Source organism: Helianthus annuus, chromosome 16 (assembly GCF_002127325.2).
Source record: "Helianthus annuus cultivar XRQ/B chromosome 16, HanXRQr2.0-SUNRISE, whole genome shotgun sequence".
In the NCBI taxonomy this organism is placed as follows: Eukaryota; Viridiplantae; Streptophyta; class Magnoliopsida; order Asterales; family Asteraceae; genus Helianthus; species Helianthus annuus.
In genome coordinates this window covers 145,754,226-145,774,342 of record NC_035448.2, presented here as the reverse complement: position 1 = coordinate 145,774,342, position 20,117 = coordinate 145,754,226, and the positions used below count along the sequence as shown (strand labels likewise).

The 20,117-nt window shown below is 43.8% G+C and overlaps 1 pseudogene; it reads right to left on the bottom strand.

The window, feature by feature from the left end:
- Positions 1 to 637: 637 nt before the first annotated feature.
- The window catches only part of LOC118488258, a 58,921-nt pseudogene continuing 39,441 nt past the window's right edge, over positions 638 to 20,117 (bottom strand).

The window sequence follows — 20,117 nt, the reverse complement described above, 5'->3', positions numbered from 1 at the left end:
AAACAGAATAAACATAAATAAACCATAATGTACATAAATAGAAATACTAGAAATCCCAACAAAGACAAGACATAAAGTAAAGTGTTCGAAAATAAAATACAATCCGGGGGTGTTTGAAATACTACGCAAAATGAACACCCGAAATATAAAGTACTGAAATAATAATAACCATCAACGAACAACACCACCATCTCCTACTCGTCATCACCATCATCATCTCTTGTGAAGGACGGGCCCGCATCACCATAACCAGGTAGGTGGGTTCCACGGTGGGAACTGTGGGGGGGTGCTGAAAGTAGTCGGGATATGCATGATGCATCTCCCCGAATAAGTATGAATATCCAGCACTCACCCCCTGGTACAAACTGTCCTGGTTATACCTAAGCTGATCCTGAGTGGCCCTAAGCTGATCCTGAGTGGCCCTGAGCTGATCCTGACTAGCCCTGATCTGGTCCTGACTAGTCCTAATCTGGTCGATATAAGTCCCATGCTGCTCCTGCGTAACTCGCATCTGTTGGAACTGCTGTTAAAACTCTGGCCACTCCTGATGCCGATGGTAATCATGGTGCTGTGGTGAATGTGGTGGTGTGTGTGGTTGGTGCTGCTCATGCTGCTGAACTGCATGCTACTCCCCCATTTATACATCCTCATCTTCCTCCTCAGGTGGAGGTAACGGGTCCCAGACCTCGTTGTTTAGACCCCTCAATCTATCCCCCCGATCCAACTCAACAATCAACCCCATTGCCTTCAATGACCGATTATCAACATAAACACCATCGGTCACATGAGTGAGACTCTCAAGCACCTCATCAGTCATCAACCCTAGGTTGTAAGCAATTTCGGTCACATATTGACCGCCATGAATCTGACTGTTGGGCGTTCCCCCTGAGCTTTTCACAAAATATTCAGCCATCCTTGCGGCTAAGTTGATGTGTACTCCATCAACCAGCGCATAAAGAAATATCAAATCCGGTGTTGGACAGTTCCCTAAACTGTCCATGCGGCCGCAGATGGTATGGCTGAATATATGATGCATCACTCGAACCAAAGGGTCTTTCAACCGTGAAGCCTTAGACATTCTCGGGTCGTAAGGGTCACCAATAGCATTTTCAGCCCAGAATGCAGCCCATGCTTCATCAGTCGGAAAGGTAAACTGCTCCATGAAGAACTCGGAATCCATGTCTTCAGTTGTGTAGATACCAAGCCTCCTACCCAATCGACCTACTGACCAAGTGTGCCAACGTCCACCCAACCTAAAAGTTATTCGCTCCTTGTAGCGGAATTTTGGCCTTCTATGAGCAATTGGTTTTTCGTAGGCATATGTGGAGAAAAACTCTATTGTTAGCTCAAGATAGATGGGTCGGTCGATAGCTACTAAGCACGCAAGTGGGATACTAATCATGTTTTCAAGTCTTTCAAACTGATTTAGATCCCTCATAACGTCCCAATCCAACCTCCGGGGGACGCCAAATTGCCCTCGCCTTCTCCATAAGGCGTCACGTCTTGGGATACAAAGAGCCTCTCGCTCATCATTGGGGTCAAACTGCAAGAAGGGATGATTCATCTGCATGAGGAATATCATTAGAACAGAGGGAACAGGAAAAATTTCACTCAAAAACAGCAGAACACCTAATTATGAAGATTCTGTCTTTCTGATCTGGGCCTGTGGCACGGACGTGCGACGAGACGCACGGTCGTGCGTCGCCGAGAACAAGCAGAAATGGCCCAAATATGTCAGATCTGCACGGCGTGCGACCAACGGCACAACCGTGCATTACCGAGACCAACAACAAATATCAAGAACAGCCGGAATGGCACGACCGTTCCATCCAAGGAACGACCATGCGACAGCGTTTTTGCAGAACCCGACCCCTGATCTTTGAACAGTCAGATTTCTCCGAAAATCAACAAATTTTTACACAGACAGGGGTCAGAAAATCCACCGGATGTTCACGATATACAAGATTCTTACAAGGGCTAGGGTTTCGATTTGTTTATGAAGAGAACCCTAGAGAATCCTTGAAGAATCGGATGAATCTAACCTAGAAAGCGAAGAAACGGAAAATCTACAAGAAGGAACGTACCGTGCGAAGAGTTGTGTGAAACCGTGCGATTTAAGGCGAAATCGCTCTGGAACGGTCAGCAGCAGTTAGGGTTCGCGAATGAGGGGAATGGCTGCAGATGGGGGTATTTATATCGCCAAATGACCAAACTGCCCCTTGATGTGTCGCACGGTCGTGCGACAGCTCGCACGGGCGTGCGATAGCGACAATTTTCAAACCCTGCGTGCTGTTGTCGGAGATGCACCTGGGGTGCGACTCATCGTTCCGGCCAGCCCGCAAACGCACGGTCGTGCAACAGCTGCAGATGTGTCTGTTTACTGCAGAATGCAGTTTCAGCAGCCGTTTTTGCCGTTTTTCACCATTTTTACCATCCGCAACATGTTTTAACAATATTCCCACCTAGACCCTTCACTCGGCACATATAAAAACTGTACAAACTAACGGAAACTACCAAACACTCCTAAATTACGCTAAAACTAGAAAAACACATAAAAAGACGATACCACCCCTAAAGCGCTTTCGACGCTCTTGCTACATTTTTGATCCGTGAGTCAGTAGCGTAGACTCTCTCCTCCCCACACTTATGATGTGTGCGGGGTTTGGAGCTCGATGACCTCCACCGCCGACTCTATCGGTCCGGCAACGTACAACTTCAAGCGATGCCCATTTACCTTGAAAATAACGCCGTCCGCGTTCTTTATTGCAACAGTCCCATACGGAAATACCTCTTTAACTGTGTATGGTCCTGTCCAACGTGAATGTAGCTTCCCGAGAAATAAACGCAACCGCGAGTTGTAAAGAAGAACAAGATCGCCCGCTTGGAATTCTTTGTGGTCCTTCAAGCGTTTATCGTGCAATCTCTTCGTGCGCTCTTTGTACAACACGGAGCTTTCATAAGCGCGTTGTCGTAACTCTTCCAATTCATGAATCTGGAGAAACCGGGCTTCACCTCCGGTTTTTAGGTCCAGATTTGCGGTTTTTAGAGCCCACATCGCTTTATGCTCCAACTCCACCGGTAAATGGCATGCTTTTCCGTAAACAAGCCTAAAGGGAGTAGTCCCAATAGGCGTCTTGTAAGCCGTACGGAAAGCCCACAACGCTTCATCAAGCTTATCTGACCAATCCTTGCGGTTTGGACCTACTGACCGCTCAAGGATTCTCTTCAGCCCCCGGTTCGTGACTTCCACCTGCCCGCTTGTCTGTGGATGATAGGGCGTGGATAAACGGTGATGCACACCATGACGGGACAAAGCTCTCTCGAGCTGAGTATTGCAAAAATGCGTCCCTCTGTCACTAATAAGCGCTTTCGGAGCGCCAAACCGGGTAAATAAGCTCTTTAAGAATCTCACGACCACCTTGGCATCATTGGTGGGTAAGGCCTGTGCCTCCGCCCACTTGGATACATAGTCAACTGCGACCAGGATGTACTTATTACCTCATGAGGGGGGAAATGATCCCATGAAGTCTATCCCCCAGATATCAATGACTTCACAAACTTGAATCTAGTTCTGAGGCATTTCATCACGTGCAAATATGTTTGCTGCCCTCTGGCAGGCATCGCACGCTCTAACCCAACTCTGCGCATCACGAAATATAGTCGACCAATAAAACCCGGAATCCAACACCTTCTTGGCGGTAAAGTTGGCTCCATGGTGGCCTCCGGTAGGTCCCTCGTGACAATGGCGCAGAATATCTGTCGCCTCTTTCCCAGAAACACATCTCCTGATCACCTGATCAGCACCAACCCGAAACAAGTAAGGGTCATCCCAAATGTAGTGCTTGACATCCGAAAAGAATTTCCTCTTTTGCTGGTGAGTCAACCCTTTAATCAGAATCCCGCAAGCAAGGTAGTTCGCAAAGTCGGCGAACCATGGTGATTCATCGCATATCTCAACACTCATCAAAGACTCATGTGGGAAGTTGTCATTTATGGAATCCCAATGCGCGTCCATGATGTCTCCATGCTCTAACCGAGATAGATGGTCAGCCGCTACATTCAACGCACCCTTTTTATCTTGAATTTCAATATCGAACTCCTGCAGCAACAAGATCCACTTGATCAGATGTGGTTTAGCGTCCTGTTTGCTGAAGAGATATCTGATGGCTGCGTGATCAGTATACACAACGGTTTTTGAAAGCACCAAGTACGATCTAAATTTGTCAAATGCGAAAACGACCGCCAAGAGCTCTTTTTCTGTCGTGGTATAATGCTCCTGAGCGTCGTGAAGAGTCTTGCTCGCATAATAGATCGGGTGAAAGTGCTTTTCTCTCTTTTGTCCAAGAACGGCCCCTATAGCGTAATCACTCGCGTCGCACATAATTTCAAACGGCAGACTCCAGTCTGGTGCAACTAAAATAGGGGCCTCAATCAACTTTTGCTTGAGAAGGTCAAAGGCTCTCAAGCAATCATCTCCAAATATGAACGGAGCGTCTTTATCCAACAAACGGGTCATGGGCCTAGCGATCTTTGAAAAATCCTTGATAAATCGCCTATAAAACCCCGCATGACCAAGAAAGCTCTGTATCGCTCTCACAGAGGTGGGAGGCGGAAGTCGGGAAATAATGTCAACTTTAGCTGGATCGACCTCCATACCAACATGAGAAATCTTATGTCCCAGAACTATGCCCTCTTTCACCATGAAGTGGCATTTTTCCCAATTCAGGACCGGATTCATCTCCTCGCACCTTTTCAACATTTTCTTCAAATTTACCAAACAATGATCGAAGGAGTCCCCAAATACCGAAAAGTCATCCATGAAAACCTCCATAGAATCCTCGATCATATCATGAAAAATTGCAACCATGCATCTCTGGAAGGTCGCTGGTGCATTACACAGCCCAAAAGGCATCCGCCGGTAGGCGAATGTGCCGAAGGGGCAGGTAAAGGTAGTCTTCTCCTGATCCTCAGGAGCAATAGGAATTTGGAAGTATCCAGAGAACCCGTCCAAGAAACAGTAATACAACTTCCCCGACAGACGTTCCAACATCTGTTCGATGAATGGAAGCGGGAAGTGATCCTTGCGAGTAGCATCGTTAAGTTTGCGGTAATCAATGCAAACTCGCCACCCAGTGACGGTACGGGTAGGAATTAGCTCATTCCTATCATTTGAAACTACAGTCATACCACCTTTCTTAGGTACAACCTGCACCGGACTCACCCACGCAGAGTCAGAAATAGGATAAATCATTCCGACATCCAACAACTTAATCACTTCCTTCTTCACCACGTCTTGCATATTCGGATTTAAACGCCTCTGATGCTGTGCACAGGGTTTGTACTCGTCTTCCAACAGAATCTTGTGAGTACAAAAAGAAGGATTGATGCCCTTATTATCCATGATTTTCCATGCAATGGCTCTCTTATGAAGTCTCAGAACCTCGAGAAGCTGATTTTTCTCATCCTTTTCCAATGATGCCGAAATTATGACCGGTAAGCGATGCTCCTCGTCCAGAAATGCATACTCGAGATGTGGTGGGAGTTCTTTCAACTCCAAAGGCGTCAGATCTTCAACCGAAGGTTTTGCTTCCTCTTCTTTTACATGGCCAATTTCTAGAAACCTCCCCGGACTCTAGGAACCATCATCACCAATCTGATAGACTGGCTGCTCGAAATCATGGCCCTCCTGCATAATGCCAATCAGGTCCCCACACGACAGACGTGTGTCCGAATCAATCTCATCAACAATGCCTTGAAAATGAGAGCACACACATGCGTCGACAATGTCGACATAGTAAAGCATGTCATCGTGACTTTGCCGATGCTGCATTGATCTTTTAATATCAAATGTCACATGCTCGTCATTTACTCGGAGCGTGATTTGGCCAGCTGCCACATCAACAATCGTCCTCGCTGTATTGAGGAACGGGCGTCCAAGTATTAAAGGCACTCTTGAATCTTCGTCCATGTCAAGGATAACAAAGTCCACGAGGAAAACAAATTTATCGATTTTTACAAGCATGTTTTCCACAAATCCTCGCGGATACTTTATTGAGCGGTCTGCCAACCGAATGCTCATTCTAGTGGGTGACGGCTCACCCAGATCCAGCTTAGTAAAAACCTTATATGGCATAAGGTTGATACTTGCTCCCAAGTCAGCCAATGCATGGCTGACAGACATGTTTCCAATCAAACACGGGAGCGTAAAACTACCCGGATCTCCCATTTTCGTGGGCAGACGGTTTTGCAGAACGGCGGAACAAGTTTCATTCATCACCACACATGATATATCCTCGAGCTTCTGTTTATTCGAGAGGATATCCTTTAGGAATTTCGCATACTTTGGCATCTGGGCCAAGGCTTAAACAAACGGTATATTAATGTGTAGTTGCTTAAACAACTCAAGGAACTTACCGTATTGCTCTTCGTTCTTCTGTTTCTTCAGCCTGCCTGGATAAGGTACTGGTGGAGTGTAATCTTTGACCGACTCCTGGACTTGTGCTGTACTTGCTGGGCGTAGCCTGGCTTGCACCTCGTCCGGTGTGTCAGTCGGGACCGCTCCAGTGATCGGTGATGAGTCCGATATGACGGGTCCGGTAGTCTTTCCACTCCTGGTCATGATCGCATTCACATGCCCGCCTGGGTTTGGTTCTGTATTACCCGGAAGACCACCTGGGGGCCTTTTGGACATCATCTGTGCCAGCTGACCAACCTGATTCTCGATATTCTGAATCGAGGCTTTCTGACTCCTCATTTCTCCCTCGTTAGCTAGAAAGAAGCTGAGCCATCATATCCTCCAGCTTGGAACTAGACTGAGGGGCCTGCTGCTGGGAGCTACTCCCAGTGCCCTGATTCTGGTACGAATATGGACGCTGCTGGTAAGGTTGGTTGTATTGCTGGAACTGCTGACCCTTGATGCTTAGGGTTCACCGTGGTATCACTTGGAAGCTTCCCCATGCTTCCCTTTATTTGAGCCACTTCTTCCACTAGTTGGCCCACTTGTTTCGCCAATGCCTCATGTGCTTTATCTCGAATCTCGTTTATCTTCTTCATCTCCTTGACATCATTGTGAGTCTCTTTTATGTTGCTTTGAGATTCCTTCTGCATGTTCAGCAAAGCATCCATCTTGGCACTCAAGTCATCGCCTCCGGTTTGATTATTCGACCCGCTTCAGTTACCGCCTTGATTATTATAATTCTTTTGATACCCACCTTGATACCCTTGGTTGTAATTTCGTTGATAACCTCCTTGGTTACCACCTTGACGGTTTGATATGATGACCCACTTTGACCTCCTTGATTACCCGATTGGAAATTTGGGTTCATTTGATTTGAAGCGTTACCATATCGGAAATTGGGGTGATTTCTCAAACCCAGATGGTAAGTGTTGGAGTTCATGTCGTATTGCTTCCTATCTCCATACACTTGATTGACTTCCTCCGTGTAGTTACTCGGCCCCGTTGGACATTGTTCCACTTTATGCCCAATATCACCACACTCCTCACACACATCAAATTGGACCGCGTTAACCTCCTTCTTCTTCATTCGAGCCATCTCCCGCTCTAGAGTAGAAATCCGATCTTCAGAGTCAAGATCGGGAAGCGATCGGGAAACGGGGTGTTTTTTAGCTCTATCGGCCGACTCTTTCTCTTTTGACCGCTTACTCATCCGCTCTAAAAACTCCCAATCATCGTCTTCGTGATTGCTCAAGAGAGTCCCATTACTTGTCGACTCGAGACGATTCCATGTTGTATCATCTAAACCCCGTACAAAGCACTTGACCAACTCCCACTTCTCGATTTGATGATGAGGGCATCTTCGCATCATTTCCCTAAATCTGGTAAAGGCTTCATGCAACGGTTCGCCTGATAGTTGGCGAAAAGACCGAATTTCATCACGAGCATCATCGGTCTTTGCCATAGAGTAGTACTCATCTAAAAACGCCTGTTGCATTTCCCCCATGTGCGGATGCTATTGGCCGGAAGTGTAAGAAACCATTGCTTCGCTTTATCCTTTAGTGAGAATTGGAATAAGCGAAGTTTGACTTCTTCTAGAGCAAAGTTGTGTCCCCCAATAGTATTACAAACTGAAGAAAATTCCGCAAGATGTGTGTAGGGCTCGTCGTTGGACCTCCCATTGAAATGAGGAAGTATGTTGATGTAATGTGGTTTACAATCAAACATCCTTCGCTCACAAACAATAGGTGAATCGTTCTCGGTGACGATCGGCCTGAAACGGTCATTTACTCCCCGTGGAGGTTGTTGTCGACGATAAGGACCATTGACTTCTTGATCATCCATTCTTCGGTTATCCCTCCTATCATCTCTTCGATCGTTCCTTCTTTCATCTCGCCTCTCATCCCTTCTCTCACCCCTTACTTGATTCCCACCTTGATTACCTCTTTGATTTCCACCTCCCACGAAACGAGGAATCCGATTGGGGTTTCCATTATTATTGTTATTGTAATACCTTTCATTTCGGTTCCGTTGGTTGTTGTTTCGTGGTTGGCGGTTATTCCCGTAACCGTCATTCCTTCTATTCCCGTAGCCATACTCTTCATCCCCAACGTAGTTGGCATTTTGATAGTCGAACTCTTCATCTTCATATTCCCTTGCATTGTAGGCGTTACCCCTATTAATGTATCCCCAATCTTCATCGTCATCCACTCGATCATCAAAGTAACCCTCATCATCCGAATTTTCTGTATGAATGCTTACATGTTCCGGCGATTGATAACCGGGAACACTATAAGGTTCATCATCGGGGATTGCATTTCTCAAGTCGTCGATGTTGAAAAATGGGTCTTCATTCGCGGGATTGCCGCGATCGCGATTACCTCTACGATCGGAATTGACATTCCGATCATCAAGGTTGATGGGTAATGATGCTTGTCGATGGAGGGTTTGTTGTTGGGGTGTTCGTTGAGAGTTATTGGGATTTTGGTTTCGGAAAGGTGGAATGGGTGGTCTAGCGTTGGTGTTGCCACCCGGTTATTCTTGAGGTATAGGTTGGGTGTTTTGAGCGGGATTAAAGTTGCTCCGGTATTGAAAGTGGTTCTGGTTTTGATTGGAGTTTTGATTCGCCATTGAATCAGTTTCAATGGTCAGCGTGAGTGGTGGTGTTTGGTTGGTTTGATTAGAAGCAAGAGTTGCTTCTAACCGGCTTGCTAGGTTCCTTCTTGCGAGTCTTTCGATTTCCGGTTCGTAAACTAGAGGTGATGTCCGCCCGGAGTTCCGCGTATGCATGCACTACCTGTAACCTGCACAAGTAACACACCCCGCGTAACAAGGAAAAAGACAAGTACAAACAGAAAGCTAAACAATTTAAACAGTTAATCACAAAAAATTCAAACAATATCCAAACACAAAGCGCACGCACTCCCCGGCAACGACGCCAAAATTTGATTGAAGTGTCGCGCTCCAGTCAAAGATAATACTTATAAGCCCAAATTACCCTTAACAATGTGTTAGTGGTAGTAAGGGGTCGATCCACGAAGAGTATGTGGTTTGTGTGTGGATTCGAATGAATTAAACAATTGTGTCACGATTATGAAGCTTGCTAAAGTATTTTTTTTGTTTGATGGAGAGATATGATTTCTAACTAATTGAATTGATGCGAATGATTAACAACTACTAATTAACGATTGCAAGAAAAGTGATTACTAGAACAATAATAATAAAAAGGAATCACACCCGGTTTCGGTAGTTATTAATCTAGGATTTCTACAAGTTTTAGTTTCAACTCAAATGCATTCGGTTAACGGATTTAGTGTACCGTGACTTAGGTGCTACTAGCTATCAACGTCCCGAAGAACGGACAAAAAGACACTTTGTAATCAACACAAGTAAATCCTAACAACGACAACGTACAATTACATATCACCGTTTCGCAAAGTCATAACTTTTAACATCGTTCGACAATTCACGAATTCGTAACAAATGTAATACTATTGTCAAAAGTTTCAAAAACCTAATACAAATTGTCACTAAGATGAAACAAGAACAAATTGAAACCCTAAAATTAACAACTACCTACACCGGGGTGAAACCGAGATGATTAGCCGCTCATGGTTGATGCAACTTGATCACCGGATGTTTGGAACGCGAATGGAGTCATCTTGAAGCTTGTAGGATGAAGGGTTGGTGAATGATGAAGGTTGGTGATTGATGATGATGAATGGATGGATGAATGGATTGATGGCTAGGGTTTGGAATCAAGATTGTGATAGGGTTCTTGATCTTGATTCGGGTGATTGATGATGTAGAGATGGAATGGAGATGAATTGGTAGGTGAATTAGGCTCCAAGATGAAGATTCAAAATCCAATACAAGTGTAACTCTCGTCTTCAATACTCTCCATCCAATAGAAATCGAGCTTAACCCTTTTTTCAACCAATTTCGCGTTTTAGCAAACTACTACCCGTCGCCGACGGGCCTGACCCCGTCGCCGACGGGTCCCCAAAAAGTCAAATGCTGCCGACGGGTTATGCACCTGGATACGAGCAAATCTGGCCGACGGGGTTATTTAGAGGCCGTCGCCGACGGCTTGGGACCTGTCGGCGACGGGCTCTCCAGCCTAATTCTCCGATTTCTTCGTCTTGCACTCCCGGTTGATCCGTAACGCGTCCTGGTGCTCCGGTTTTCGACTCGGTGACCCGTAAAGCTCCCGAAAAGATCCTTAAACTCCATCAAACCTGCAAAACACATTTTTGATTAAAAGTAGGCTATTCGAAACTAAAACTTACGTTAAAACGTCAAGTTAAACAATAACGAGCACCGGTTTACAACCACGTATCACATCCCCACACTTGTCTTTTGCTTGCCCTCAAGCAAATCTGTTTTTCACTTTCACGTGGGTTGAACAACGAATACACATCCCATTCCCGAGACAGAGGTTAAGGTCTATTGTCATACAAAAGTTCAAACTCTTTACAAATTTCACATATTTATCGGTTAAGTGAATAATCACATATACTAATGGTTATCCAAGATTAACCTGCCCGTAAAACTAACAACTCATGCATATCCCTCACAATGTGCTCTCCACTCGGCTTAAAATTGGCTGACGTGTATAATGTATTAGCACTTCAACAATTAATCGCTCAAAACCGATTAGAACACGTACCCGCATAGGCTTGCAACTCAATCATTCTCCACCACCGAACACAAATACTAAGCACAAGTCAAAAGGTCTTTGAAAGGTTGTAACGGGGCTAGGCTAAGGGTAGGAAATAGGATATTTTTAAAGTGGCTAAAGTGATGAAAATTTTATTTTTATTACGAAAGACTATTCTAAGCAAAAGTAAACTATAAACATCACTACAAGGCAACAACTTAAGCCTTTTATTCAACAACTACTAACACTTCTTTTTGTATTTTTTCTCAGAGCTTTTTCAATCTTTTTCTCAACATTTTTTTTATTTTTTTATTTTATTTTTTTTATGAATCATAACAACTATACAAACTTAAGCTCCTATAATCGAATTTTCATCACACGGGTTTAAAAAAAAAGTTTAAGGGTTATGGGCTATAGAGTGGTCAAACGAAAGGTTTAGGCTCAAAATGGGCGACTAGGGAATTTGTTCGGGTAAGGATAGAAAAATGGTTTTAAGAGAAAAGGTTTACCTAATGCCTTAATCATTCTCGTGCTTGTATTTGGTCTATAGTCTCAAACGTATCAAAAGTTGCAAGTTCTACAATACGCGACTAACGGTCCACTCAAATAAAGAAACATGTAAATGTAAGTCTATGATATAAAAGTGGCTCAAACCTCACGTATAAGGGTATGATATGTGATATGCATAAATTGCTAGTTCCTTAGGCGAATTATTCCAAAATAACCACCCGCTAAATACCCGTTATGCTTATTAATTTGAACTTGACCATGACAAAAGACCAAATGGGTTGTGACATCCCTCGTTGACTTGGTTACTTGTGCTTTTAAGATTGCTTTTAAAACAAGACATTTTTGAAAAATTTTTGAAATTTTCCCCCATCCCCACACTTGAGGCAAACATTGTCCTCAATGTGTAGTGTTTAAATGCATGGGTAAAAATCGAAAATTTTTACTACTCCCCCATCCCCACACTTGAAGTACATATTGTCCTCAATGTGTAAGAACTAGAGTTTTAAGAATGCACAAGGGATGTGACACTACTAACCTTCCCAACTTTTCACCCCGGAAATTAAAATACACATTACAATCCACTTATTCCTAACTAACAATCAAAGTAAAAAGAAACACAAGCACCTGATTTTTATCGCTTGATGCTCATGTCCTTCGTCTCTTCATAAAAATGGTTGTCCCGCAAACATGTTGTACCTACAAATTGTAATCCTTGTGTAGAAGCATGCTTCTCACAACCATCAAAATTTGTTAGTACGTAGTTCTACCCTTTTTATGAACATATTACCAAGTCATGCATTATTTTACTTTGATTTTTTGTGGAAAAAAATTTTACAACAACAACAAACCTAACTCACTTTCGTAGGAATCACGGTTGCATTTAGCTTATGCAACAAGCCCTTTTAAACCCCCCAATAGCTTGGGAGGACGAGAGGTCTCGTGAGGGTTATATAGGGAACACACCCACAAAGTTCATTTAACTAGACATAAATTAAATAAAAACGACAAGAAATAACGGAACAAAATATACAACAACAACAACATAAAATATACCATACCTCTACCGTTGATATCGCTCGTTTGGATCCATTGGCGGGTTGGGTTGGTATGGATAACCAGTGAGGGCCTCGAACATCTCCCTATAGTTATCGAGGGGACTTTGCTCCCCTTGAGGCGGCGGTTGGTACGGGATCGGGATAAAGCTAGACCCTACCGCTTCGGGCCAATGTGGAGTCGGGTCGGATGGGCCTTGTGGGTGAGGAAAGTCGGGGTAATTGGTCCACCCCGAGTGCTCGGCATATGGGAGGCCGGCTTGGTAGTCTCTTTGGTGCCGCTCCTGATCATGGAGCACTTTGGCGTTATTAATCGCCATTTGTTGAGAGACGTACAAGGCACTCCAACGGCGTCGGTTCAATTCTCTTTCTTCCTATTGACGCGCTGCCGCTGCTTCTTCCCATGCCCGTCTTTGGGCAGCCTAATCCTCCTGCATCTTTGCCAACTGTTCCATGTGTGATCTTTGCATTGCTTGGAACAGTTCTTGCTCTTCCACAAACTTGTTCATTCTTTCCCAATGGGCTTCTTGAGCTGCCCAATACCCTTGCATTGAGGATCCATAGGACCCCTCCCAAGTTTCCCTTCTTCGATTGTATTCCCGTCCTTCACCTATGCAAGCAGAGACATTGTCATATATCTCTTGCTGCCCCTGATCGAAATTTTTGTAGGAGGGTACCCGTCTCATGGTCACAAAACCCGCCACATCCGCGTTAATTTCCCTATATGGCCGCATGTATCGTTGCCTTGGTCTTTGTGCACCGGAGGGTTCAACTTCCTCCTATTCGTCCCCCATTTCTTCATCTTCTTCCGATGCTGGTGGTGCTCCAGAAGTACGGATTTCAAACTTGTTGCCCAAATCATCGGTCACAACGTACTTGTTTCCCGAGAACTTAACTTCTATCTTCCAATTCTTCCTCATGTACGCCATGTTAAATTCCTCCAACGGCTTAGGAACCCATAGTGATTCCGTGGGTAAGCAATTTTGTTGCACAATCATGGCGCTAATGAGGCGTGCGTACGGAATAAAACGCCTTTGGGACGACTCCCTAGTAGCCCACGTGTTCATCATCACTATATGTCTCCACGACAATGTTTGGGTTCCATAAAGCAAGGCGTGCACCACCCTACAGTCACTCACTCTAACACCTCCACGATGACCAAACCTCGCCAAGATGTTCTCAACAGAAATCCCTTGAAGAATCTTTCCCTCAAGCGACATTTGCTTTCTTTTCAATTCTCCCCCTTTGTTGAACGGTAAGATAACATCTAACAGTTGCTCGGCATCGTCGTTGTTCAAATGATTATCCAAAAAATGTTCGATGGATGGATAATCATATGCTTGTACTCCCAAGGAGTTGAAACGAGCAATACAATTCATTGTCTCGAAGGACATTGTCATGTTCCCTCGAGTAGTCTTTCCCACCAACTTCCACTGTGATGGAGATTCATTCTTGTTCACGAACTTCAAGGTAGATAACCATTCACATACTTCCGCTAAGTATATCCTGGAGGTATTATCTTCACACCAATCAAGGACACTTTCCCATCCTAGACGTTCAAACATCTGCACAATCCCGATCTGACGAAATTCTTCTACGTTCACCACCCTTTCACATATTACCCTTGTTGGAACTGAAGTGTTCACACCGTTCACCATCTTCCACTTCCACAACTTAGCCTCTAACTTCCTGTCTTGATAACCGGACAACGGTTTGTTTTTCTCATCATCCCAAATTCTAGCGCTTTGGCTATCCCTAAACTTCACCCACTCCCAATCCTGCCTGTATAATCTTGCATCGTTCTCCTCTACGGAGCTTAGTTGCTCCCACTTCTTCGGTATTAAACCAGAAGAAGAACCAACCCCGGATGATGAAGCTTGGCCTGTAGTCTTTTGTCTCTTGCCACCCGCCATAACTACAATCACAAACAAGCAAACATCAATGCAAACTCAACCTTCATTAAACTCCCAAACTTTGAACATGAGGTGTGATGTTGAAAAACTAACAAGTGAAAGTAAAATTGCCCTTTTAAACTTCCAAAGTCGCCAATTTTATCATCTACTTATCACTTTCATTGTTGCACTTACAAATTCTTATAATTCCGACAATGCATTCAACATCACCTTCATGTTCAACCATGTGTATAACAAGTGTAATTACTTCACTATAGTTACAACGTGCTCAAATTCCATTCATAACAACTAATCATACTTAAAATCATGCTAGATCAACACACATTGTTTAAACAACCTACTCTTAAACTAACAAGTTTAAAATTTCGGAAGAAAAACACTATATATCTGAAAATCAAGCATAAATTTAAAGAGAATCCATACCTTTGTGTTATTAGAACAAGAAAAACTGTGAAAAAGTGTGAAACAAGTAGATTGATGAACACCGGTTCAGAAAACCCTAAGTACACGCCCATAAATCTCGCAAAATAGCAAGAATTGATGAAAACCGTGTTGGGGGGGTTTTGTTCCTCTTGAAAAATCACGCAAGATAGACCCAAAAATCAGAAGATTTGATGAAGATTTGAGAAAGTTATGGTAGCATGAAAGTTTCTAGGGTTTTGGGGTAAAGATGAGGAAGATGAAGATATGTAGGTAAGGAGAGAGAGAGAGAGAGCAGGGGATTTGTGAGGTTCTAAGCAGTAGGTAAGGAATGTGGGGCAATTATGTGGTCAAAACCGAAGTTAGGATATGTTGTAATGAGGTTTGGAGAAGTTTGAATCGTTTTTAAGAGTGTTGGAACGAATCAGCCTCGGAAGCAAAACGGTAACCCGTCGCCGACGGGCAAGGGAAAACGGGCTTGGCTCCGACGGCTTAAACAACTGGATACAGGGAAGAAGTGCCGACGGGTCAATTGCGGACCCCGTCCGGGACGGGCACCACCCCGTCGCCGATGGGTTGTGGTTTGCCAATTTTTTAATTTTTCAAATTATTATTTTTTTTTTCGAAAAAATAGAAGGAATTTTATTAACTTTTAATAAAGGGACTATGTACAATAAAAATTCCTAAAAATTATTAAAAATCTTTTTGTGATTTTTTTTTTGAGTTAAAATTTTTAAACATGAACACCGTTAACGGCCCTACCACCCCCCAAAAAAATCGTGTATTGTCCTCAATACACATAAACAAGTCTAAAAACATACCTTGTATCTTCATGACCCGTTTGTAATGTCTGGACTTCACACAATCAAGAAGGATTAGTAGGAATTGGAAACGATTATCCTCGAAGCACACAAACAATTAAAAGATTGTACATAACTTTACACAAAGTGTTACCGGTCCTTTTCATTCGACGTCGTAAACCGGGAAACTTACCACGAAGCTTACCGATTCCTTGTTTTCATCCACTTTCTCGTTACCCTCGAGAAACGGTTTTAGCCGATGACCATTTACCGTTTGCCGTACCCCGTCCTTCGGGTCCTCGATAGTAACATCACCCAATTGTCCGACCCGGGTGACAACATAGGGTCCCATCCATTTGCTTCGGAGCTTTCCGGGAAAGAGTTTGAGCTTCGAATTGTAGAGCCACACCTTTTGACCCACTTCAAACTCTTTCTTTCTCAACTTGGCATCATGCACTCTTTTCATCCCATCCTTGTACTTAGACGCGCATTCATATGCCATCTCCCGTAGCTCCTCCAACTCACATAATTTGAGCTTCCGTTCTTTACCTGCACCATCATATTACACATTAACCTCTTTAATAGCCCATAACGATTTGTGCACGAGTTCAACCGGTAAATGGCAGTTTTTACCGTAGACCAACCGGTAAGGTGTAGTGCCTATGGGTGTCTTATGTGCCGTCCGGTAGGCCCATAAAGCATCGTTCAATTTAATTGACCAATCCTTACGGTCCGCCCGCACGGTCTTTTGCAAAATCTCTTTGATTTGCCTATTTGACACCTCAACTTGCCCGCTTGTTTGCGGGTGATAGGGGGTGGCAATCCTATGGTCAACACCAAACCGCTTTAGAAGTTTTCCAAACCGAAAATTTTTAAAATGGGATCCTCCGTCACTTATAATGACACGAGGAATCCCAAACCTTGAGAAAATATTGGTTTGGACAAAATTACATACTACGGAATGGTCGTTTATCTTGGTGGCTATTGCTTCGACCCATTTTGACACATAGTCAACGGCCACCAAGATATACAAATTGCCATAGGAATTGGGGAATGGGACCATGAAATCAATACCCCATACATCGAAAACATCGACTACAAGGATTGGTTGCATGGGCATCTCATCCCTTTTTGATATACCCCCTAATTTTTGACACTCTATGCAATTTTTGGCAAACTCATTTGCATCTTTGAAAATAGTAGGCCAATAAAGGCCACTATTCAACACTTTGTGACCCGTTTTGTGACCACTAAAGTGACCACCACATGCAAATGAGTGTAGATGTTGCAAGACACTTGGAATCTCTTCGTCATCAATGCATCTTCTTATAACTTGATCCGCACACTCCTTCCACAAATGCGGTTCTTCCAACCGATAGTATTTGATTTGGGACATGAAGTGTTGCCTTTTCCGTCTATCCCAATGTGCCGGCATATCACCTGTAACAAGATAATTGACAATGTTAGCATACCATGGCAATTTATCTAATTTCATTATATGCTCATCTGGAAAAGACACATTGATTTCTAAGGCTTTCGGATCCTCTTCAACCATCAAGCGGGACAAGTGGTCCGCTACCACATTCTCAATACCCTTCTTGTCCCGTATCTCCAAATCAAACTCTTGGAGCAACAACACCCATCGGATTAACCTCGGCTTTGCATCTTTCTTCTCCATGAGGTACCTAACTGCAGTGTGATCAGAGTAAATAATCACTTTACTACCCCATATATAAGACTGAAATTTATCCAATGCATATACCACCGCAAGTAGCTCTTTTTCAGTGGTGGTGTAGTTCAACTGTGCATCCGAAAGAGTCTTACTTGCGTAGTATATGGCAACGGGTTTCTTGTCAACCCGTTGTCCCAACACGGCCTCCACCGCATAATCACTTGCATCGCACATTATTTCAAAAGGTAAAGACCAATTTGGCGATTGCAAGATTGGGGCCTCCACTAATTTCTCTTTCAAATTGTTAAAAGCATTTTGGCAATTTTCATTGAAATCAAACGGTTGGTATTTTAGCAACAAATTACATAAGGGCTTTGTTATGTCACTAAAACCTTTAATAAACCGCCTATAAAACCCCGCATGACCTAAAAACGACCTAACACCTTTAACAGTCGTGGGATATGGTAAAGTAGATATGACTTGTACCTTAGCACGATCAACCTCTATCCCACGACTTGACACCACGTGTCCCAACACAATTCCCTCTTGAACCATAAAATGGCTCTTTTCCCAACTTAAGACCAAACTAGTTTCAACACATCTTTTTAACACCTTATCTAGTTGGTCCAAACAAGTCTCAAAGGATGATCCAAAAATTGAGAAATCATCCATGAAGATTTCCAAAGACTTTCCCACCATATCGGAGAAGATACTCATCATGCACCTTTGGAAGGTGGCGGGAGCATTACATAATCCAAACGGCATTCGCCTAAATGCGAAGGTACCGTAGGGACATGTAAACGTAGTCTTTGATTGATCTTCCGGATGGATGGCAATTTGATTATAACCAGAATAACCATCTAAGAAGCAATAAAATTTTTGCCCCGACAATTTCTCAACTATTTGATCTATGAAAGGTAAAGGAAAATGATCTTTGGAAGTTGCGCTATTCAACTTCCTATAATCAATACAAATTCGCCACCCGGTTACCGGCCGGGTGGCTACCTCTTCACCTGCGTCATTTTTGACGACTTGTATACCAGCTTTCTTGGGAACCGTCTGAGTTGGGCTCACCCATTGGCTATCCGAGATCGGGTAAATGATACCCGCATCAAGCCACTTCAACACTTCTTTCTTCACGACCTCCCGCATGTTCGGATTTAACCGCCTTTGTGCATCTCGAACGGGAGTCACATTCTATTCCGTGATGATTTTGTGCATCACCACCGAAGGACTAATACCCTTCAAATCCGCAATGGTCCATCCAATCGCCGCCCGATTTGTGACCAACACCTCCATCAACTTTCTCTCTTGCTCCACGGTTAAATTCGATGCAATAATAACCGGGAGGGTATTGCCTTCTCCAACATAAGCATACTTGAGATGCTTTGGCAATGATTTCAACTCAACTTCCGGAGGCTCTACTAATGACGGCTTCAATTTAGTGTCAATGCTCTCCGGTAAGCTTTCAACTTGGTGCATCCATGTCGGTTTTCCTTCCCTAACCGCAAGCACCTCCAAACTCCTTACTTCCTCGTCCATGCTTTGCTCCATCTCCACCTGTGACCTGTCAAACATATAACAATCCTCCATTGTGTTTTCCCCATAAACGACTGTGTCGCAAAGAGGTATACACGTGTCAACAATGTCTGCTATATAGCATTCATCATCAACTGGAGGGCTCATAAGTCCGGAAAAACACATGCAACCTCAACCTTCGGTTTCCAAATGTCATGTCAACCGTTCCTGTTCTGCAATCAATTTGAGCATTTGCAGTTGCTAAGAACGGTCGACCCAAAATCACCGTAGGTTGTTTGGTTGGGTCCTTGGCCACATAATCAAGTACTAGAAAGTCCACCGGATAGTAAAAATCCTCGATTTTCACTATCACATCCGAAACAATTCCACGGGGTAGTTTGGGTATCAAATCGGCTAACACCACGGTGGTGTTTGACGATTGAAGTGGACCAAACTCATATTGGTCATACAAACTACCCGGTAGAATGCTTACACTAGCACCAAGATCTAGAAGTGCCCGGTTGATTTTAAAATCACCTACTTGAATTGAAATAATAGGCGCACCCGGATCTTGAAGCTTGGGTGGAAGTGCACCCGAAAGAATCGAACTCACATTTTCAGTTAAATCTATTTTTTTTGGAAATTTGTGAGTGCGTTTTTGGGTACACAAATCTTTCAAGTACTTAGCATACGACGATACTTGTTTAATTGCATCCAAAAGAGGTAAATTGATTTTGACTTGTTTGAAAATTTCCAACAACTCTTCTTGTTGCGGACCTCTTTTGTTTACAACTTTTTTCATGGGTCCCTTCAATGCTTCGGGATAAGGGGCGGTATTAGCCTCCACACCCTTTTCCTTAGCCTTGGGGACGGGGATGGTCCCAACGGGTGGGTTGTTTTTCTTTTTCAAATCATTTTGACCCGTTTGACCATCCGCACGCTCATCTTCACTCGCATCTTCCACCACCCCTTCAACAAATTGGGGTGATGGTGGTTTGACACCATTATCTATGACTCGACCACTACGTAAAGAAATTTCATTTAAATGTACCTCACGTGTGTTTCTCGAGCTCGACCCTTAATGCTTAGGGTTCACCGTGGTGTCACTTGGAAGCTTC